Below are 24750 nucleotides of genomic sequence, written 5' to 3'. Positions count from 1 at the left end.
ACTTTTTATTTAATACAACATATTGAATGAGCTTTCAGTCTGCAATTTTAAAACTTGTCTCTATTGCATGATTTGATACTTGTGAAATTCACAATAATGCTTTCATATATTTCAGAGCACAAAAACTTTTCATTCTACACATTTTGCCATACATTGGGCTTTGTTTTAGCTCACTCTAGCTAAGGTTCTAAGTTTTTATTTGTTTCACAGAGAAACAAATAAACAGCAACTTTGGGACTTCAGGTTTTTTTTAATAATAATGCTAATCAATTGAGTATATAGAAAGGAATCAGAGAGAAAAAAACCAAGAGACTTGGAGCAACTAGTCCAGTTTGGTCCAAAGAATATGTATTTGATTTCCCATAAAAGAATACTTGTTGGAATTTCTGACCAGGATGAAACCAACGGATTACATTACCTGCTCTGTTAAAAACAAGAAATGGCTTCCAGTTAAATACATAGTTAGATCAAAGACCTGCAGCCTTTGTGATACTAAAGGACTGGATTGCCATCTTCTATCATGACAACTGGGATACAGTCACATACACATTAAAAACCACTTGTTCAAATAAAGCATAGTGGAGGGCAGCAAGGGGCAAGGAACGAACCAGCAGTGGATGGAGATGCCAGTCCATTACATGGTACGTTCATTCACTGATCCGGTTCCAGTTAAGAGTAACTAATGAATCTAACCTGTGCTTCATCGGGGAAGACGGATGCAAAAGCAGTTCTAGGAAAAACGGCTTTTGTCAGCGTGGAGAAAACGTGCGATTCCCTTGATTAACTAACTGATTTAACGGTTTTGTGAAAGATCCTGCCTGTCCCTCCATCATAGAACAAGATAGATAGATAAAGAGAGAGAGAGAGAGATAGTTTGGGAGCATGCACTGATACAGCGTGTTGCCGCACCCACCACACGATGAAATACCTGAGAATCCCATTTTAGGACCCGAGTACAACGGGTGACACCTCTGCACCACACTAGTTCGAATACCTGGCTAAAAAAAATGGATAGATGATTGGAGTTTCGGAATTCTAACATGTTACAGAAACCTGAAAAAAACGCTTTATTTCGTGTTTAATTTGTGTCTGATTATGAGACTGTCATGGTCACTCCCGTCAGGGAGTACGAAAGCATGACACAAAACTAGCATGAAACTGCAGTTGCTTCGACTAAGTTGACAATGTTCCTTCAGATATTGCAGTCAGCGGCCAGAATGTCATTCCATTCATTCATTTCGATACTCAGTTACGGGCTATGGTAGCCGGAGCCTATCCCGGCAGCACTGGCCAGTCCGTTGTATTTTTCACCAGCCTTGATGTGAACCAAACGATCTAATTCCACTAGAGGGAGCTGATGAACGATATGAACTCGCCGTATTCCATGGTAGAAAATAAGCGCTCGTCACACACTTTTTTTTCCAGTTCGAAGTGTTGGTTTTCTTTCCACAGCAGCTGTGCGGTCAGTCCATAAATGCGTGTCATTCGTGAATGTGCGGAGTTGTCCCGCGTTGCTCTTCTGCGGAGTTCTCGCGCAGTGTCCCGCAGACGCGCAGCACCATGTCCTCAACGAGTTCACTCCCGCGCGGTCAGCTGCCTGGCGCCCCACAGCGTTCGCCTGCCGACTTGAGAACCTGTGCTTCACTGCCTTTTTCAAAGATTTAAAATAACACATTTTTATACGGTGATGTATTGGGTTACACTTCAAATAAGGCTATACCTTATTGGATAAACCTGGCGAAAAAAAGAGACATAAACACAAGCAGCGGTCTGCAACCAGTGTGGAGGACAAACGAAGAAGGTACGTTCGCCTGGAAGAGGGGGAAACGCCTCAGTTGCTGTTCTGGAGTTACCTATTGCATGTAAAACAAATAAGCCAATAAAGTAATTGAGTGAGCTGTTGGATCATGAAACTGCCGACACCTTGCGCTTAAATAAGACGCTTTTGCCAGTGATACCCCTGCCGCTAGAGCAGGTCCAAACGAGCCCGGGGCAGGTGTCGGGTAGAAGGGCAACAGATCCTGTGGGAGCAAAAGTGACCGAGATGGATGCAGGTGTCAATTAATGGAGCTCTGTGTAGATGCCGACAGAGGTGCAAAATCAGGAGCTTCTAATTTTAAATGAAATGGGACCACTATGTTAGAAAAGCTTGAAATCAGTCTGGTTGGTGGTGCAATTTTCAAGTTGTCGACACTGGTGTAGTTGTTACTTGTGCAGCTTTAGACTGTCAGTTTTAACTGGAATCGTCGCGGTGTTTAATTGAGTAAAGTGAACTTTTGCGGCGACTGGTATGTAAGTTACTTGGATGCAACACATCATAGTTTTGTTGCAGTAGAGATGGATGCACATTTTGTTAAGGGTAATTTACAAAAGCATGTAGGTGCAGTTGGTAGTGGAATGTAAGCAATAGATAATAGTTCAGGTATGTCACTAGGAGTACATTTCTGCCATATACCGTATTTATGACAGGATTGAGTAAATGCAGTTATTGCTGATTTATAAGGATTAGATAAGAGTGTGAGTGCAGGAGTAACTGGCTTGGGAGTATTAGAGAATGGGGTAGGCATTATGGAGTGGCGGCATTAGATTTTAAACAACCCTATAACTTTCTGCTCCTGACTTAATTTGTAACCTTGAACAAGTAATTTAATCGCCTGTTCTCCAGTTGTAGCTAACTAAATAGTATATAGATAGACAGTATTTTTTTATGTCTATATTATATCTTGTACTGTCACATGTACTGACTACATTGAAATTCATACTTGCATGTTTATCCAGCATGCAATACACCATCACAGTCGGACAGCAAGATAAATTTCATTTTATGGAATATAAAATGTGTGTTGCCCAGTTATGCTCCTGTCTAATGATCTCTGAGTAAAAATTGTTGGATGTAATTAGGTGAAAATACAAGGGAAAAAAGACTCCTCAAAGTATTTAAGTCATCTTAAGACAGGCTCATTGTAGAGTACAAAAAAACAAACAAATGTCTTCTGCATATTGATTGCTATGGATTGTTTATTCATTGCAGGTATGTTTTTAGCATGAATTCAATGTAGTCTTTTACATGGCAGCATAGTATATCGGCATACAGTGAAAGTACAAGCTACATGCGTTCAAACACCTTTTAGCAATACTGTAGTTATATCTGAGTAGTATACCCTAAGAAAAAGTTATAACCAACCAAATGTTTTTTAATTTATTTTACCCTTTTTGAAAAAAATATGGTTTACAGATGGCAGAATAAAGAAAAAAAAGACTTGTCATATTTTAGCTGTTAACTGGAATAGCACAATTTTATTTTATATGTTGAGGGAGAGAAAGAGGCATACAGAGTTAGAAGTGTGCATGTGTATATCATTAACCATACATACACCAACATACATACTGTATGGTGTGTGGAAAGAGTTGTAATATATCCAGGTTTTATAATTCACTTTGGGCAAATGCATCTGCCAGATATGCCATAATGATAAAAACAGTTTAGGTGCAGTTGAGAAGTTTAAAAGTGTGTGCATGTCAACATACACATCTATTTACAGTGCTGGATCTTAAAAAAAACATAATGGCAACACAGCAAGCAAATATTCATACATTATGATGTCAGACTGTTTTATTGTATGTTTTAAAGTTAATTATTTTTGAGACATCTGAATGAAGGGGTGAGAAAACCACACTCCAGTAATGGTGAATGTTTTCATTAGAATAGTTAAAAAGGTATTGCATTAGTTATGTTATGGTAATTGCAGTAGTTGCCTATGGTTAGCTTTTTACAAAATTTTCGAATAACCTGCTTAGTCAGTGAGTTAACCCCCCTACTACTGTAGAATATAGTGTACATCAAAAAATAGGATTAAGCTTGCAAAAGTTTGGCCCATGGATCTTTAGTTCAGAATTTAATCCAGGATATTTGTGAAGGCTGCCTGTCATGCTGGTACAAAGTATATGTTGACGTGCTGTGCAATCTTTGTTTTATAAGTTGCAGTGATTGTTTATTTATTACTTAGATAGAATATATAGTGGTTTCAAAATAACAGACACCAGTATAGTTAAAAAAATACTACATAAATGCAGTATGAATGGAACAGACTATTTTGGGCTACAGTGCCTTTCTGCAGTCAATGTGCAGGATAGTAATTTTTGTGTCTATACATTTTGGAGCACTGACAGGGTTAGTGAATTAATACAGTGATTCAGGGGTATGGACTATGATTTGTGGTCCATTTCCTTAGACACTAGGCTACACTACTTATAAACAGTTTGTAGACTTCTTACAAATCTTGTTTTGGTACTGTAATTAGTGAAATATGTGTTTAAGTAAGTGTCCAAATAAAAAATCTTTTAAGTAACACTTTTTTTTATCAGTAAATTGAAGCATTTCAGCTGATGCAGGTCATATAGTGTATCATGGGTTTATCACCATGGTGTTAAAGCAATTTGTTTTAGTTCTGATGGAAACAAGTCTAAAATGGGTATACTGAATAAATCTACTTTATACTAATATTACTTCTGATGGCTTTAAAGCTCCCAAGTGATAGGTTTAAGTCCCTGGGACTGTAAAACCTATAAAACCTGTAACCTGTGTGTACTGCAGTTCTGTTGCCAAAATAATTACACATTGAAACATGCTTGTAAACTGTTGTATGAAATAAATATTGGTTTCAAATGTAATACTTTTCATTTGACTAGAGTGTTTGCTGGTTAGGCTAAATCTGGAATATTATGCATGGTTTTTGCCTCTAGACTACAGAAAAACACAATTTCTAGATAAAATCCAGAGAAGAGAGGCTAGGTTGATTTCAGGGCTATAGGAATGAGTTATGAGAAAAGATTAAAAGAGCTGAGCCTTTTCAGTCGAAGCAAAATTAAATTAAGAGGTGACACGATTAAAGTATTTAAATTAGGAATTAATATAGTGGTTACAGACTGTTATTTTAAAATGAGTTCAATAAGAATACGGCAAAACAGTTGAAATCTTGCTAAATTTCACACAAACATTAAAACGTTTTTCTTCACCCAGAAAAATACAGACCCATGTAATAAGTTACCAAGTTGTAGTGTGGTAGACAGTAGTACTTTAGGAACCTTCAACTTGATGTTATTTTGGAAAAATTAAGTGGATAAGACTGACAAGCTTTGTTGGGCTGAATGGCCTGTTCTCATCCGAACTTTTGTAATGTTCTAGAGTGTGTTTCTGCAATAAGTTATTAGTAGGCTTGTTGTTTTTAGAATAAACTGTTTTACAAATATTAAAATGTTTACTGTTGTAACTTTATAATACAATTTCTATTTTCTCGCTAACTCTAGGTGTGGCATACCAGCATAAGATGTGGACTTGCAGAGTGTGGTTACACTGTAACCTTACTGTGTCAGTACGAGGCTTTCCAAAGGGGTGTCCAGGTTTTCTTCCCACAGCCCAAGTATATGAAGGTTAGTTGTCAACTCTAAATTGGTCTGATCTGAGTAAGTATGAGTGTACATGCATGAGTGTGGTCTGCTAAGGACTGGTATCCTTTCCAGAGTTAGCTCCTAGTTAAGCCCCCTAAAGCTGCTGGGTTAGGCTCAAAATTCCATGATCTTAAATTGAAGAAAGGAAGCATAGGTAATGAAGGTCACGGTTTAGTTCTGGAAGCATGAATTTCATATCCTAATGCAAATATCAAAAAAAATGGTAACATTTTGACAGCTTTCTTTAAAATGCTAACTGAACTAAATAGTAGTTTTCACCCGTCTAAAATAACAACATAACATTCCCAAACCCTCTTAATACAATTCAGAGTTGTGGCAGCTTGGAGCTTACTTTGACAGCATCGTATGCAAGGCAGTAACCAGCTCTTGTTGGCACACCAGTCCTTTGTGGATTCTTACTCATGCCACTGCTAATAAAATAACATGACAAAGACATAACATTCTCATATCTACTTAAACCAGTTAAGGGTTCCCAGCTGCATCAGGTTCAAGATAGAAACCAACTCTGCACAGGGCACTAGACCATTGTAAGGCCTAGACACACACAGAGTGCTGGTTTATTGGTTCATTATTGTCACATGTACAGAGAACAGTGAAATTCTTACCTAACACATCACCACTCTCCAACAACTTCTTTTGCAGTTTTGCATAACATGTATGACCTCTTAGAGCATCATTATATGGAGTATTAATAACCAATTTAGAATTCTGTAGTTGTATTTAACGTAACTTGCGTTTCTTTTGGAAGGGGGAGGAAAAATGTAATACCCATTTAAATATGGTGAGAACATGCAAGTGACTGGGCGCAAGATTTGATCCCAGAGTGTAGGGATGTGGCAGTGAAGCAGAAGTACTTAAAAATGTGTCACTGCGCTGCTCAAGAGACTAAAACTCCTTGGTTCATTTCTTAAAGTATATTAGCTTAAACTTCACACTTTCATTTTGGGGTTTCCATTGCCAAAGTACTAGAAATATGACTTGTTCAGTCTGAACACCAAACTATCACAGACAGTGCATATAATCTATTTGTTAATAAATAGTGATAATATTCCAAGTTTCCCTTAAAAGTTTTAACTCGGAGCTTTAAGAGATGTACTTGAACTGGCATCAGGGCGCTCATCATCCTGATATTTATATAATGACAAGTTGCATTTTCTGCTGCTTTTGCCATGGTGATGACAACTAGTTAACCTTGTAGTTTTGGTGGGCTCAACTCAAATTAACTACAAGGAGTCTACATGTGGACTGGCAGCTTTAAAAAAAAAAAAAAAAAAAAGAGCATATGTTGAGTGAACTGTCTGCTGTTGGGAGCATGCACTGATACAGTGTGTTGACTAAAATGTGTTATTATTATTATTAGTCATTTAACGGTGACGATAACGTGAGAGATTTTCTTTAGTATTTCTGTGCTTACTTGTTGAGACACATTTTCATATTTCCTCAGTCCAGTTCAGAATCACAGAGGCCAGAGCCGAAAGCAACATAGGGCACAAGACAAGAGAAGGACTGGCCTTGAACCAAATGCCAGCTCTTCGCAGAGTACACTCATGTGTATTTTCTCTCCAGGTCAATTTATAATCTCCACTTAGTCTGACCAGCATGTGTTTCAGATGTAGGGGAAAAAGGGGCGGGGGGTTTACAGAGACACCGGTAGAACATGTAAACTCTTCATAGCTTGAGACATAGTGCTGAAATTATATAAATCCTTTATAGCAGTTTGTTGAGACATTTTATTTTTAGTCGCTAAAAGCAGAAGCAGTGCATTTTTTCTGTTTAAACAGATAATTTGACAGGTCTTTGATTTTAATAGCTTTTTTTTAGCAAAAGGATTTCAAATATTTTAATATTAGATTTTGTAATGTAATGTTAATAGTTCCCACTCTTTTAAACCATACTGACAACTTCAGACCTTTTCAAGACATTTACTTCCATATGAAAAGGTCTTTCTCCATTTTATGTGCAGTTTAGCTTTTCCCTTTCTAAAGTCATTGATAGCAATAAATGTATCACATAAAGGTTTGCTGACATGGTGTTGTTGGTTCTTTAATTATTCAACTGGTCATAGTATAGTTAACTGCGATTGACTGCCACTCTGTCCAGGGTTGGTTCCTTCCTTGTGCCACATTCTTCCATTATATCCTTTATATTAGAATAAGTGGGTTTGAAAAATGGCTGGATATTTGCCAGAGCTGTAGCTCTTACTAGCTGTGTGATTCAAAATACATAAAGGTTCTGAATTATATATAGCAAATTTAATAGTTGTGAAGACACAGCAAAAAATGGTGGAAAGGGTCTGTAAGCTTATATAAAGGCTAGAGCAAGACAGTGCAATACAATATAGTACAATTTGTTTTTGTATCGTGCTCTTCACTTTGTGCAGATTCAGAGAGTTTTAAGCAAATTGTCAGGTAAAACACAAGTATAGATTATACTAATTACTAAATACAGAATTACTACAAATAAAGATTAGTTAAAGCACACAGAAAACAAAGTAGAAGCTGATTAACAGAAAAGGAAACCAACAATATCTGTCCAATAGTTAATTGATGAAATGCGGCCAGATGACAACAGAGTAAAAAAAAATTGTGAAAGAGAAAACCAAAGACAAAGTCTGACATGGTCACAGACCTGGAGACCACAGCCAAAAGGCCGCTTACCCCCATCTGGATATCTTATAGTAGAGGCTGTGCTGGGCCATCTAATCCTCACTAGTCTTCCCCAAAATAGGCTATACCTCATTAAGCCAAATCCTAAACTTGAGGTGTTATTGTGAAATGCCCCAGATATATAAAAAATGTCCTTTCAAGGGAGAGAAAACAGTAAAATCTCTGGCTTAAAATGCAAGGCCATTGGAGATTTTTTATAAAGGAGGAATTTATTCACTAACATTAGAAAAGAGAACAAAAATGGAAAAAGGTAAAATATGGGCAAAAAAATTTGCTTAAAAAGAAATCCAAAGCAAACAAAGTCAAATCTGCTATTGAATGCTCAGAATCCAAAAACAGAAGCAATAAATCCACAAAAAGAAAAATCAATACAGTTCTCATGAATGGGGTCTATATTACGCAAACTTCAGTGGCATTCTACTAGGGCCATTTCTTCCACCTCCGTATAAATCCTGAGAGCAGTCCCACAGTACCAACGTTATGGTAGCCCAACCTGTTGGTGTTCCATCCACAAATACAAAGAATAGATTCAAGCAGCTTAAATACATAAAACATAAATACTAAAAGCAAAAATAAACATAATAATATCAACAAAAAATAGATTAATTAAATTCAAAAATGCTAAAAATAAAATGGAAAACAAATATAAACCAGGGAAAAAAGCATGGCTATAACATAACATTATCTGTTTTTCACTGCTATTTGATTTATATTTATTTACCTCCATTTTCTGTATTCCTTTTTTCCAGGTCAGGATCATAAAACAAAGCTGATCACAGTAGCATTTTTTAAAAAAGATAGAATCAGCTCTGCATGGTTGCTGTTTCATCATAAGGCACACTGTCATGCACTCACACCTACATTTGCCTTGGGTCAATTTTGAAGCTCTTTGTAATCCAACAGCATGTCACTGGGCAGTGAGAGCAGTTCAGATTAACCAGACTGAACAGTCTGAGGATATGTATCTTCTACACAAAAAACACATTTGCTTAAAATGGAACAGATGTTGTAAGGCAGTGTTTATCAGCCAGTGTGCCACGGCACTGTGGTGCACCGTGAAAGCTACCCAGGTATGTCATGGAAATAATAGTGTAGCGCACTTGGGTCTGAACCTGAGAGCAACAACCTCCCCGGATGGTCGAGACCTGTCACAGGAGACCGGTATATGTGAAGAAGCTGGCATAAAACAGCTTCATGATTGCTATGTTGCAGATACAGCACTTCAGATGCATGTCCAGGCTGCTAGAGTCCATCTGCCCTGGTGTGTGGTCACCAGCAAGCCTCACAGCGCTGGTGGATAGTGGGCATACAAGTTGCCTCTGAGGCAGAGAGGGATAGGCAAAGGGACGAAGAAGTCACAAAAGTGCTCACTAAGTGCCATGTCTGCAAACGGTGCTTTTTTTTTACTGGCTTCTCAGGTAGTCCCGCCCCTTTAGACAGTTGAACAGGTGTATGAGGTATAATGAGTTTGTGATTACAGTAGTTTAATAGTGGTGTGCCTTGGGATCCTTTCAATGAGTGTGTTATGAGATTCAGGTTAGGGCACTCTGGGTGTCTTGTCTGTTGTTTCAGTGTATGCTCCGACGGTTGTGAGTGATGTCTCGGTGAGTGAGGCATTCTATTCTCAACTTCGCTGGGTGTTTGATGAGCGCCAACAAGGTAACACTTCTCTTGTCATGGGTAACATCAATGCAACCACTGGCACTGACAGGGCTGTCTATGAGGAATATGTCAGTTCTCATGGGTCTTGCTACCATTGTAAAAGTGGCTCCATGTTCCTTGTCTTTGCAAAAGTTCAGGGCTGCGGATCACTGGATCGTGGTTCCAACACCCTGAGCTGCATCTTTGCACTTGGTACTCCAGTACTGGTGGTGCGTTGAAGTAGATTGATCACATCCTCATGGGTAGATGCTGGAGGCTCCTACAGAACTGGAGGGTCTACAGATGTACCCAGTTTGTGAATTCTGACCTCAGACTTGTTGCTACTCTGAAGATCCAGGTTAGGTCCAGTAGGCTAGGAAAAAGCGTCTGGCCTTAGCCAGACTCCAAGATCAGGCTGTTTCTAATGAGTTTTCACACAGTTTGTGTGAGGAACTTGCAGACTTGGGTGCAACTGCTGATCATAAGGTGATGTGGGAGACCTTCCATGACAAGGAGTTGTAAAGGAAAATTAAAAAATAAAGACAGTGAATTAACAGATGCGCTACATAAGCATTTTTCTGAGGTCTTCACAAGTGAGGGAGTAGATAACCTCCCAGAAGATTTAAGAGGTGACATGATTGAAGTGTTTAAAATTATGAAGAGAATCAGTACAGTTTATCGAGACTTATTTTAAAATGAGTTCATCAAGAACAAGGAGACAAGGTTGAAAACTTCTTAAGGGTAAATTTCGCACAAACATTAGGAAGTTTTTTTTTCTTCTTTTTTTTTTTCTTCTCCCCAAAGAGAACCATAGCCACTTGGAATAAGCTGACAAGTAGCATGGTAGACAGTAAGACTTTATGGAGTTTCAAAACTAGACTTGATGTTTTTTTAAAAGAATTAAGTGGATTGGACTGGCAAACTTTGTTCAGCTGAATGGCCTGTTCCTGTCTGGATTGTTTTAATGTTCTAATGTAAAGACAGTTGAACAGGTGTATGGGGGTTTTGTTGGTGTTACCAGTGTTCTCAGAAGGAGGTATTTCATCTCGCTGGGCACCCTGGATATCATTGAGAGGAGTCGCAGTGTACGGCTTCACGGCAACTCTGGTCTGTACTGGGAACTGAGGACGACGGCTGTGAGGGCTCTGAGGGCAGATAAGGAGGTGTTGTTGCTGTGAACAATTAATAAACCATTTATATTCTAAGATAAGTCCTTCTTATAGAGGAATCTAAGCATTACACACATCTGAATCTCTTCCTTGGAAAGTTGCAGTCAGGGGTGGGTGATGAAACAGTCCTTTCATTGATGCTGCAGTTATGACCCTTTGGACTAGCTAATTTGAACAGTTGTTTAAAGCCGATTCTCCTCCTAGAACATTGGACCTCTCTGGGTCCAGGGTTCTTGAAGCTCACTGGTTTACAAGTTTTTTGTTTCCTTCATAATTTTTTATATGCCAGATAGATTGTGTGATGTTGATCACAGAAATAAGTTTAACATTTTCCCATCACACAAGGTTTTTGAGAAAATACAAATTTTGTTTTATAAAATTTTCAAATTGGGGCGTTTCACATAGTCATGGATGCTCCGTCCCAGGAGTAGCTCATGATCTTCTTAGGTCAGAATCATCATATTTTATAGCCTTAACCAAAGCAATTTATACTAGAGACTTGCTTAGCTAAAAATACTGCAAGAAACTCTGTCTAAACATGTGTGCTTGGACGTGCTCAGTAACGCAACTCTGTATATACCTTGCAGAAGCAGTGAGTAGCAGCTGCCGTCTTCCTAACTGATGTCAATGTCAATGAGTATATATATATTGTGCATCTTGAACTACCAGTCTGTGAGCTTGGCTGAAGAGTGTGTGTCCATCTAGGATGGTTTTATTTACAATATCAGTATAACTAACATTTTCAAAGTTATTAGACTTACCTGCTGTACGTATACTAGCTTTCCCTTTTCTGAGTAATGTTTTTTCAGATGTGTGTCATCTATAGAGAAGTTTACAATGACATAGCTGCACAGTAATACAAAAGAACTGGCAAAATACTTTTGGAAAGCTAGCCAGAAAAGAGTTTAGGATGCAGCATATATTGCTATATAGTAAGTGACTCCTAGGAGTTCTAAAGAGCTTACTACTATGTTTGTGTTATTATAATTATTATTATTTGCTCCAACATGTGCTCAGTATGGGCAGGGTATATTATCACAGTATTTAGTGCGGCTGTCTTGCATCGTAAGGCATAGATTAAAATTCCAGAACAGGACCTGTCTGCTTTGATTCAATAAATTGACCATGTGTGGCCGTATGGCAAGTGTTCCCAGTGATGGATTGAATCCAGTCCAGGATTGGGTCCTGCCATACTCCCGGTGTTTGTGTATCCATGGCTTCTTGTGATCATGTAATGAAGTAGTAGAGTTCAGACAGTGGATGAATCCACCTGTTCCATTAGAGTTCACTGGAATATTCAATGGAAAAGATTATATTCTAGGTTGGATTTCCATTTTCAGTGTGTCTTTAGGCTTGATATATTCTACAGTATTAAGTCACATGTCCCATATTGATAGTTTGTTAGTGATGCATATGACCCTTTCTCTGAAAAATATTTCTTTGGTTTATATATATATATATATATATATATATATATATATATATATATATATATATATATATATATAATATAACTAGCAAAATACCCGCGCTTCGCAGCGGAGAAGTAGTGTGTTAAAGAGGTTATGTAAACATATATATACATAAACATATATACATATATATATACATATACACATCCACATATATATATACATATATCAACATATATATACACATACAGACACATATATACATATACATATTTGTATATCTACATATATATACACATATATACATATACATATTTGTATATCTACATATATATATACATATACATACATATCTATCTACATACATACACATATATATATATATATATATATATATACACATACATACATACATATCTATCTATATATATATATATATATATATATATATATATATATATATATATAGCTGATTACCCAGTGGATTCGCTCACTGAGTGCAAGAGAAAAAAATAAAATGTATGTATAAAATAAGTTTAATTGCCAAATTTATTTTTCCACAAATAAAGGGCACTTACAATAACATAGAAATCAATATAAACAACATTAACATCATTATCATATGAGAATATGAAGTAATATATAAGAAGCACATTGCATATACAGTGGTGTGAAAAACTATTTGCCCCCTTCCTGATTTCTTATTCTTTTGCATGTTTGTCACACAAAATGTTTCTGATCATCAAACACATTTAACCATTAGTCAAATATAACACAAGTAAACATAAAATGCAGTTTGTAAATGGTGGTTTTTATTATTTAGGGAGTAAAAAAAATCCAAACCTACATGGCCCTGTGTGAAAAAGTAATTGCCCCCTGAACCTAATAACTGGTTGGGCCACCCTTAGCAGCAATAACTGCAATCAAGCGTTTGCGATAACTTGCAATGAGTCTTTTACAGCGCTCTGGAGGAATTTTGGCCCACTCATCTTTGCAAAATTGTTGTAATTCAGCTTTATTTGAGGGTTTTCTAGCATGAACCGCCTTTTTAAGGTCATGCAATAGCATCTCAATTGGATTCAGGTCAGGACTTTGACTAGGCCACTCCAAAGTCTTCATTTTGTTTTTCTTCAGCCATTCAGAGGTGAATTTGCTGGTGTGTTTTGGGTCATTGTCTTGTTGCAGCACCCAAGAACGCTTCAGCTTGAGTTGACGAACAGATGGCCAGACATTCTCCTTCAGGATTTTTTGGTAGACAGTAGAATTCATGGTTCCATCTATCACAGCAAGCCTTCCAGGTCCTGAAGCAGCAAAACAACCCCAGACCATCACACTACCACCACCATATTTTACTGTTGGTATGATGTTCTTTTTCTGAAATGCTGTGTTCCCTTTACGCCAGATGTAACGGGACATTTGCCTTCCAAAAAGTTCAACTTTTGTCTCATCAGTCCACAAGGTATTTTCCCAAAAGTCTTGGCAATCATTGAGATGTTTCTTAGCAAAATTGAGACGAGCCCTAATGTTCTTTTTGCTTAACAGTGGTTTGCGTCTTGGAAATCTGCCATGCAGGTCGTTTTTGCCCAGTTTCTTTCTTATGGTGAAGTCGTGAACACTGACCTTAATTGAGGCAAGTGAGGCCTGCAGTTCTTTAGACGTTGTCCTGGGGTCTTTTGTGACCTCTCGGATGAGTCATCTCTGCGCTCTTGGGGTAATTTTGGTCGGCCGGCCACTCCTGGGAAGGTTCACCACTGTTTCATGTTTTTGCCATTTGTGGAAAATGGCTCTCACTGTGGTTCGCTGGAGTCCCAAAGCTTTAGAAATGGCTTTATAACCTTTACCAGACTGATAGATCTCAATTACTTCTGTTCTCATTTGTTCCTGAATTTCTTTGGATCTTGCATGATGTCTAGCTTTTGAGGTGCTTTTGGTCTACTTCTCTGTGTCAGGCAGCTCCTATTTAAGTGATTTCTTGATTGAAACAGGTGTGGCAGTAATCAGGCCTGGGGGTGGCTACGGAAATTGAACTCAGGTGTGATACACCACAGTTAGGTTATTTTTTAACAAGGGGGCAATTACTTTTTCACACAGGGCCATGTAGGTTTGGATTTTTTTTCTCCCTAAATAATAAACACCATCATTTAAAAACTGCATTTTGTGTTTACTTGTGTTATATTTGACTAATGGTTAAATGTGTTTGATGATCAGAAACATTTTGTGTGACAAACATGCAAAAGAATAAGAAATCAGGAAGGGGGCAAATAGTTTTTCACACCACTGTAAATATAAATTATTAAACAGTAAAATGTTCTTCTATAATACGCTACCGTGGCTATTCGTTTGTCTGTCCAGGATTTTAAATCACCTGTAGCTCGCAAACCGTTTCACCTATTGACTTGAAATTTGGTACACATATACTACGTCACGTCTGCTATTCGCTTTCCCACACATATGAACAAATATAAATATATATATATAATATATATATCTATATATATATATATATATATATATATATACACATACATATACACACACATACACATATATACATATACATACATAGTGCGTTGCAACACGGGCTGCGATTGTTACATGGGAGGGAGAGGACAAATCACAGCTTCCCGCTTTCTAATCGGGCTTGTGATTGCTGCTTTGATGGATGCCCAGATCCCACAGTATTTCCCCTTAGGAGAGGCGTTAGGCAAGTGTAATTGAATAGCGGTGCTGCAAGTTATTGCTCTTTTTATCTTTATTTTATTTTATTGTAGAGTCAACTCACAGCTGCGCGCACCAGTGCGTGCGGGCGGATGCGTACGGCTGACGTTTTCATTGTCTACCACCTCCGCTAATCATTCTTGAGGCAGATTGAAGACTTAAGTGCCAGCTTAACTGAAAAATTAAAGAAAACATACTAAGTTTTAAAAAAAATCAGTTTTAACGGGAAAAGATGCCGACGAAAGAAGAGAAGCAGCGGGACGCTAGGGTGAAGAGCTGCTCATTAAGCAGCAAGGTCATCAACCTCTGAGCAAACGAATGGTAAACGTACAGAGAAAGAGGATAAATACTATGAATGGTCATGTCAAGTATATTCACTCCACGTTATCGTGCAGTGCGCTGTTACTGGTATTTTCATAAAAGAATCTGAATAACATATAAGAAGCGTATAAATTATTAAACAGTAAAACATTAACATTTAAGAAGTAAAGATACATTGAGTACTACTGTAGTGCTTTCGGGTATAGTACATTTTTTGTTTGCCCAATACATGCATAAATGTATACATTTTTTGGTGTACCTACCCAAGAACACGCGACATGACCCGGCAGTTAAAAATTTATCACTCCAGCAATTTTAACTCTGTTACAAAGTCATCTAATATGGTATTGCAAACGGCAGCGGGAGCGTTTCTATAAACTCAATTTAAACTTACTGTTTACACCGTGCTTTGAAGATGCATAGTATGCGACACGTGTTTCGCCGTAATTGTGGGCTCATTAGGAGTACACAGTCACTGCACTCCCTTACTGGAATCGATCCTCGGACGTAGAGGCGAAGCCCCTAACGTGGTGCTACGGCGTGTGGTTCGTTCATTTGACAGCATGTAGATCGGGGTAATTACATTGCAGGCATTCGTAGTCTGATTCACAATCTGATTGTATGGGTGGTTACCTACCAGGTAACGCTTGTGGTTGGTGAGCAAGTCGGCTAACTTCTGCCACGGTGCCCTCTTTCAGTTGCGAGAAGCAGATCATACAATGGTTGAAATAGTTTAATATATATAGCAAAATCACCGCGCTTCGCAGGGGCGAATATGGTATTGCAAACGGCAGCGTTTCTATAAACTTAATTTGAAGTTACGGTTTATACCGTGCTTTGTTTCATATTCTTTTCCTACTTTATCAATTGTGTAATGTGTTTTTTGAACAGGTTTGATTCATGGAAGTGATCACTCCTGCTGCGTTCAGTCACTTCACGTGAGCCGCTCTCTTGTGTGATGTTGCGATGTCCACGGGTTTATTTAATGTTAGCTAAGACCCGGCAGTTAAAAGTTTCTCGCTACAGCAATTTTAACTCTGTTACAAAGTGATGCAAACTGTCGTTTATACCTCGTGTCTTCTCATTAAACTTGTATCTCGCGAATATGGCATTGCAAACGGCAGCGGGAGCGTTTCTATAAAGTTAATTTAAGGTTAGGTTTATACCGTGCTTTTTTATACCTCGTGTCTTCTCATTAAACTTGTATCTCGCAAATATGGTATTGCAAACGGCAGCGGGAGCGTTTCTATAAAGTAAATTTAGACTTACGGTTTACACCGTGCTTTTTTATACCTCGTGTCTTATGAAGATGCTTGTATGCGTCACTCACTCGCTTCTTATTGTTTCGCTGCCTTGTCAATTGTGTAATGAGTGTTTTCTTCAGCGCTCTTTGGGGCTCCTCCTTCTTTTCTACGTACTGAGTTCACAGTCAGTTCACGTGATTACGTGGGAGGCGTGATGACGCGACACGCAACTCAGTCTCCTACGGCCATCTTGCTGCCTTCCATTACAGTATATGGACAAAAAAGAGGTTCCAGTTATGACCATTACGCGTATAATTTTGAAATGAAACCTGCCTAACTTTTGTAAGTAAGCTGTAAGGAATGAGCCTGCCAAATTTCAGCCTTCCACCTACACGGGAAGTTGGAGAATTAGTGATGAGTGAGTGAGTCAGTCAGTCAGTGAGTGAGTGAGTCAGTCAGTCAGTCAGTGAGGGCTTTGCCTTTTATTATTATAGATCCCCGCAAAGTACTGCTTTTAAATTTTTATGAAGAAGAAATGCTTTTTAAATTGATGGAAAATATCCCAATAGCAATTTGTTAAGGATCTGTGGTGGAGTGGTGGCTCTGAGGCTAGAGATCTGCACTGGCAATCGGAAGGTTGCCGGTTCGAATCCCGTAAATGCCAATAGGGACTCTGCTCTGTTGGGCCCTTAAGCAAGGCCCTTAACCTGCAATTGCTGAGCGCTTTGAGTAGTGAGAAAAGCGCTATATAAATGCAAAAAATTATTATTATTATTATTATCTGTTTTTTTGTGAAGCAGCCTTAACACAGCTTTTCCGCTGTTTTATAAACGAACGCCATATAAGGTCTTCCTTTTTCCTTGCTTCGCCAAGGAAAGAGCCTTTTTATTAAATCCAAGGGTTCTTCGCTTTTTTTTTTTGTTTGTTTATTACGATTGTTATAGTTCTGTTTGTATACGACGTTGTCAGTTCAGCACTCAGGTTGTAATATGACCAAGCCGTGCAAGCTTACTGTTAAGAATGCAACGTATAGTTGTACATGAGAAAAGCAATCTTGCCTCAAATCAATGGCAACCTTTTGTAGGTCTATGAACTTATAATAAATAAACGAACCACACGCCGTGGCGCAATTTTAGGGGCTTCGCCTCTAGCGCTGACGTCCGAGGTTCGATTCTCGTTTTGGAGTGAAGTGAGTGGGTGGTTACCTACCAGGTAACGCTTATGGTTGGCCAGCAAGTCAGGTAACATTAGCCACGGTGCCTTCAGTTGTGAGAAGCAGATCATAGAATGGATGAAAATAGTTTACTGTCAAATAATGCAAAGAGTACGCAACACCTGTTTCCCCCTTATTCTTGGCTCATCAGGCGTACACACTCATTGCACTCGCTTATGCTAATCGGACGTCAGCGCTAGACGGGCTTCGCAGCGGTGAAGTATTGCTTTTAAATTTTAATTAAGAAGAAAAGAAAACCTTTTTAAATTAAGTCTTAAAAAGAGGTGTAAAGATATTGACAATAAGCTACGCAAACCCACCAAGACATGCAATCGTTTAAATCAAGGCGCAAGTCGAAAAACACCATCCCATAATATTAGTTAACGATTAACACATTTGTATATGTATTGTAAGCATACAATACAACTGATAATATGTTGCGCTTATTTATCTGGTGTACTGACATTTTTGCGCGTTTAACAGCTGAAATCTAACGTGGTTTGTGCCCTTCAGAATGAAAAGAGTTTGCATTTACCTTTTTAATAAAAGGCGAGCTTTTAAGCCTGAGAAATCACCCCGTAAATGCACACGTTTAATTGCACATGTGTTAATATGTATGCTTACACAGTATTAAAAGACACTCAACAAGTACACAGTATTAAAAGACAGTCAACAATTAACGTCATTTACCTTCGTTCCCCGCCTCCTCCATTAGAGTATATGGACAAAAAAACAGGTTCCAGTTATGACCATTACACGTAGAATTTCGAAATGAAACCTGCCTAACTTTTGTAAGTAAGCTGTAAGGAATGAGCCTGCCAAATTTTAGCCTTCTACCTACACGGGAAGTTGGAGAATTAGTGATGAGTGAGTCAGTCAAACAGGTTCCAGTTATGACCATTACGCGTAGAATTTCGAAATAAAACCTGCCTAACTTTTGTAAGTAAGCTGTAAGGAATGAGCCTGCCAAATTTCAGACTTCTACCTACACGGGAAGTTGGAGAATTAGTGATGAGTCAGTCAGTCAGTCAGTCAGTCAGTCAGTCAGTGAGTCAGTGAGGGCTTTGCCTTTTATTAGTATAGATCAATATTTATATATTGAATGCTCGTTCTCTTACTTTCCACTGACATCCTTCAGTGTGTGATTGACTATTTAACTCAAAGAATTCTGCTAGATCAACTTTATTGATGCCTTTGACAATCTGGTAGACTGAAATCAGGTTTCCATGTAGCCTTCTCTTTTTCAAGACTATAAAGATTTGGCTTCATAGTCTACCACAGTATGAAATTCCCTATGGTCCAGGGATACACCTGGTCAGTCTTCTCTGCTTATCTTCTAATACTGCATACATTATTTTGAATGTACACAGTACTCCAATGGTGACACCACCAGAGATTTAAGCACAACCTTTCACACCATTAACCACTCTATTCTATTACATAGGCCCAAAAATTATGTTGGGCATTCAGGCGTTGTCCTTGCATAACATAGTTCTTATTTATCAAATAGATTTCAGTATGTACAGAAATATGTTCATAGTATTCTTTTCTATTCAAAAGTTTATATGTTGTCCCACTGAACCAATTACTCAAATCTTTACAATTTTCACTTTACATGCTTCAATTGGGAACTATCATAAGAAAATATACAGTCGATACCTAGCTGTAAATTTGTTTAGACCAAATGATAATGGCCTTAATTAATTGCATCAATGAATTAAAATAATAGATGGATGACATCTATTAATCTCTGAATGCAGAAAAAAAAAATTTAAATGTATTTATTGGAGGAAATGATGCAGATTGAATCAATATTCTGTTTCCGCAATATTCTTTTTACCTCAGTTCTCAACATTAGTTTAATTTCAATCAGCACGGAACTTAGGTGGGATCCTTGACATAAGTATGTTTAAAATCTGAGCTTTTTAATTAAAAATGTTGGAAAATTAAGATGGTTTCTGACTATGAAAGATACTTAAAATAATTAATGCTATTATTTCCAATAGAATAGACTAATCTTCTTCTTCAATCGGCTGCTCTCGTTAGGGGTTGCCACAGCGGAACATCTTCTTCCATATCTTTCTGTCCTCTGCATCTACACCCATCACTTGCATGTCCTCTCTCACCACATCCATAAACCTTCACTTAGACCTTCCTCTTTTCCTCTTCCCTAGCAGCTCTGTCCTTAGCATCCTTCTCCCAATATACCCAGCATCTCTCTTCTGCACATGTCCAAACCAACGCAATCTTGCCTCTCTGACTTTGTCTCCCAACCGTCCAACTTGAGCTGACCCTCTAATGTACTCATTTCTAATCCTATCCATCCTCGTCACACCCAGTGTGAATCTTAGCATCTTTAACTCTTCTACCTCCAGCTCTGTCTCCTGCTTTCTGGTCAGTGCCACCGTCTCCAACCCATATAACATAGCTGGTCTCATTACCATCCTGTAGACCCTCCCTTTCACTCTTGCTGATACCCGTCTGTCACAAATGACTCCTGACACTCTTCTCCACCCATTCTACCCTGCATGCACTCTTTTTTTACCTCTCTTCCACAATACCCATTACTCTGTACTGTTGATCCCAAGTATTTAAACTCATCCACCTTCGCCAACTCTACTCCCTGCATCCTCACCATTCCACTGACCTCCCTCAAATTTACACACATGTATTCTGTCTTGTTCCAACTGACCTTCATTCCTGTCCTCTCTAGAGCATATCTCCACCTCTCTAGGGTCTCCTAAACCTGCTCCCTACTATTGCTACAGATCACAATGTCATCGGCAAATATCATAGTCCACGGGCACTCCTGTCTAATCTCGTCTGTCAACCTGTCCATCACCATTGCAAATAAGAAAGGGCTCAGAGCCGATCTCTGATGTAATTCCACCTCCAACTTGAATGCATCTGTCATTCCTACTGCAGACCTCGCCACTGTCACATTTCCCTCGTACATATCCTGTACAACTCTTATGTACTTCTCTGCCACTCCTAACTTCCTCATACAATACCACAGCTCCTCTCGAGGCACCCTGTCATATGCTTTCTCCAGGTCCACAAAGACGCAATGCAACCCTCCTGGCCTTCTATAAACTTCTCCATCAACATCCTCAGAGCAAACATTGCATCTGTGGTGCTCTTTCTTGGCATGAAACCATACTGATGCTCACCAATCATCACCTCACTTCTTAACCTAGCTTCCACTACTCTTTCCCATAACTTCATGCTGTGGCTCATCAATTTTATTCCCCTGTAGTTACTACAGTCCTGCACATCCCCCTTATTCTTAAATATCGGCACCAGTACACTTCTTCTCCACTCCTCAAGCATCCTCTCACTTTCCAAGATTCCATTAAACAATCTGGTTAAAAACTCCACTACCATCTCTTCTAAACACCTCCATGCTTCCATAGGTATGTCATCTGGACCAACGGCCTTTCCATTTTTCATCCTCTTCATAGCTGTCCTTACTTCCTCCTTGCTAATCCGTTGCACTTCCTGATTCACTATCTCCACACCATCCAACCTGTTCTCTCTCTCGTCCTCTTCATTCATCAGCCTCTCAAAGTACTCTTTCCATCTGCTTCACACACTCTCCTCGCTTGTAAGTACGTTTCCATCTTTATCCTTTATCACCCTAACCTGCTGCACATCTTTCCCAGCTCGGTCCCTCTGTCTAGCCAATCAGTACAGGTCCTTTTCTCCCTCCTTAGTGTCCAACCTCTCATACAACGCATCATACGCCTTTTCTTTAGCCTTCGCCACCTCTCTCTTCACCTTGTGCCTTATCTCCTTGTACTCTTGTCTACTTTCTGTATCTCTCTGACTATCCCACTTCTTCTTTGCCACCCTCTTCCTCTGTATACTCTCCTGTATTTCCTCATTCCACCACCAGGTTTCCTTTTCCTCCTTCCTCTTTCCAGATGTCACACCAAGCACCCTTCTTGCTGTCACCCTTACTACATCTTCTGTAGTTTCCCAGCTGTCTGGTAACTCTTCACTGCCACCCAGTGCCTGTCTCGCCTCCTCCCTAAACTCAACGTTGCAGTCTTCCTTTTTCAACTTCCACCATTTGATCCTTGGCTCTGCCCTCACTCTCTTCCTCTTCTTGATCTCCAACATCATCGTACAGACCACCATCCGATGCTGCTTAACTACACTTTCCCCTGCCACCACTTTACAGTCTTCAATCTCCTGTAGATCAACTCTTCTGCATAGAATGTAATCTACCTGTGTGCATCTTCCTCCACTCTTGTACATAACCCTATGTTCCTCCCTCTTCTTAAAATATGTATTCACCACAGCCATGTCCATCCTTTTGGCGAAATCCACTATCCTCTGACCTTCTTCATTCCTCTCCTTGACACCATACATACCCATCACCTCCTCGTCTCCTCTGTTCCCTTCACCAACATGCCCATTGAAATCCACTCCAATCACCACTTTCTGTCCCTTGGGTACACTGTTCATCGCTTCATCCAACTCACTCCAAAAATCTTCTTTCTCACCCATTGCACACCCAACTTGCGCTGCATATGCACTAACAACATTCATCATCACACCTCCAATTTCCAGCTTCATAATCATTACTCTGCCTGACACTCTTTTGACCTCCAAAACACTCTTGACATACTGTTCCTTCACAATAACTCCTACCCCATTTCTCCTTCCATCCACACCATGATAGACCAATTTGAATCCACCTCCAACCCACCTGGCCTTACTCCTCTTCCATTTAGTCTCTTGCATGCACAATATATCAGCCTTCCTTCTCGCCATCATATCTGCTAACTCTCTCCCCTTAGCAGTCATACTGCCAACATTCAAAGTTCCTACCCTCAATTCCACTCTTTACTTTCCTCCTCTCCTCCTGCCTCCAGACACATCTCCCCCCTCTTCTTCGGCCAACAGTAGCCCAATTTCCGCCAGCACCCTGTTGGCTAACAGTAGTGGTGGCGGTCGTTGTTAACCCGGGGCTCGACTGATCCGGTATGGAAATTTGTATTGTTGTCCGCATGCTGATTTGGTAAAATTTTACACTGGATGCCCTTCCTGACTAATGCATTGCATTATTCACTGGCTGTTCAAAATGTTCTATATACGGTTTTCAGCCGATTCAAAACATTTCTGCAAGAATCATTACAAAAACTAGCAAGTACAAACACATAAACCCTCTTCTTAAATTGTTACACAAGCTTTCAGTTAAGCATAGGGCTGTTTTCAAAATTCTGTTTCTTGCATATAAAGCTTTAAATGGCCAAGACACTGCTTACCAATATGAACGTAGTATTACTTACAAACATTAAGATCTGAAGATGCTGGCCTACTAATGATTCGAGGGATTAACAAAATAACAGTAGATCACACTTTTTAGCTATACAGTCCCAAAGCTGTGGAATGGTCTGCCTGATTATATAAGAGTTATGACCCTTCAGTCTCAGCTTTTTAAATCCAGGCTGATCACTCAGTACTTTACTCTAGCATACATAATTAGTGCTTCTGATTAGCCGTGCATATTGCATCTCTGTTTAGTAGACATTGTATAAAAATAGAAGTAACACAATAACTATGAAGCATTATTAACCATCCTGTATTGTGTCTCTCTTCTTAGTGTGCTGCTGTGGCACTTGGTGCAACTGCTGTACTTCCAAGCTGTTTTACTGCCTTGAAAATACATTTGTGATACTGAGAGACTTGGAATCAATGGATAGAAATATTCTGTCATTATGTTAGACAGTCTAGCACAGACTTGAATGCCAAAAAGGAATGAAATGCCAGTTTCTCTGCAGGTCTGTGACTTTATTTGATATATGGACTGTGTGGACCACCCAAAGGTTTATTTTCTCCAGTTGCTGGCTAACTAGGGCCATAGTTCGGCAGTTATGTTAATAGACAGGTATGGCTAGGCCCCATTTAAGTTAATCAGTTTGGAACTTTTCTTCTAAGTGTGTTTAAACAAATCTTTGTAGATATGTGAATTCATTATATAATTAGTATGTTCTAAAGTTTGTAAGTGAATTTCGAACAACTGGAATCCGGTTGTGGGACAGAATTTGTTTATTCCCTTTTTTGACTTGATAAGGAGCTTGGCAAGCTGGGAAATAACTTTACCAGGGTTGTGACTGAATAGAGAACAGAGACACAAATGCTTGGGAATTTAGTGTGGAGACCTGGACAAGATGGAGAAAATATTTATTGTTTCCCAGTTGGCAATAAAACACAAGTGAATTCCCCTTGATGACCTAGAAACATTTACCATGTATAGGGAAGTTGTCTCAGCCTTGATCTGCCTTTTATTTCTGTGAGCTTAGTTGCAAAGAATGATCTAAAAGATGAGGCTTGTGTATATGTGTGCACATGCTGACTACACGTGCCACGTTTATTGCTGTTAGTACTTACCAAAAGGTTTGAACAAAATGTACAACATATCTTACAGCTGCATCTTAACTTCTTAAGTGAATAAAGTTAACAGGCTTGACTGAAGATTCAACTTTACTTCAGAATACAGGGTTTTTTACAGCCTTTATTGTAATTTACTGTATTTGTGACATTTTGTAGTTCAAGTCTAAATCCAGTTCTAATTGTGTATCTATCTTTCTTTCCCTTGGCAGAATCACAAAAAGCTGAAACTGTTGAAAGACTTCAACAAAAAAAAAGATCAACTAACTCCCTCTCTTTCCAGTCTTCAGTCAGTGAAAAATCAGCCAGAAGGTAGAAAGGTAAATGGATTGAATCATATTTGATATAATTAATTATGTCATCTGTACATGGTTAAAATTATAGTTTCTTGCAGATCTTGTACAGATGTTTAATTCTTTAGTAAACCACTTGATGCAGTTCAACAAACAATTTAAATTCTTCCAGCTATGTCAGTTGCTACAAAAGACCCTATATGGA

The 24750-nt window shown here is 38.8% G+C and overlaps 1 long non-coding RNA gene across 2 annotated transcripts in view; it reads left to right on the top strand.

Moving 5' to 3' along the window:
• Positions 1-1211: 1211 nt before the first annotated feature.
• LOC114642969 (uncharacterized) overlaps positions 1212-24750 on the top strand; it is a 76622-nt gene continuing 53083 nt past the window's right edge. The window contains exons 1-2 of one of the 2 annotated variants that reach the window (XR_007934288.1): positions 1212-1801; positions 24465-24572. This is a non-coding gene — a long non-coding RNA (uncharacterized LOC114642969). The remainder of the gene's footprint in view (positions 1802-24464; positions 24573-24750) is intronic. The other variant, XR_007934287.1, reaches the window with a different exon arrangement.

This window comes from Erpetoichthys calabaricus, chromosome 2, assembly GCF_900747795.2.
Source record: "Erpetoichthys calabaricus chromosome 2, fErpCal1.3, whole genome shotgun sequence".
In the NCBI taxonomy this organism is placed as follows: Eukaryota; Metazoa; Chordata; class Cladistia; order Polypteriformes; family Polypteridae; genus Erpetoichthys; species Erpetoichthys calabaricus.
Note: the sequence above shows the minus strand (reverse complement) of the source record. Positions and strands in the feature narration are given on the sequence as shown.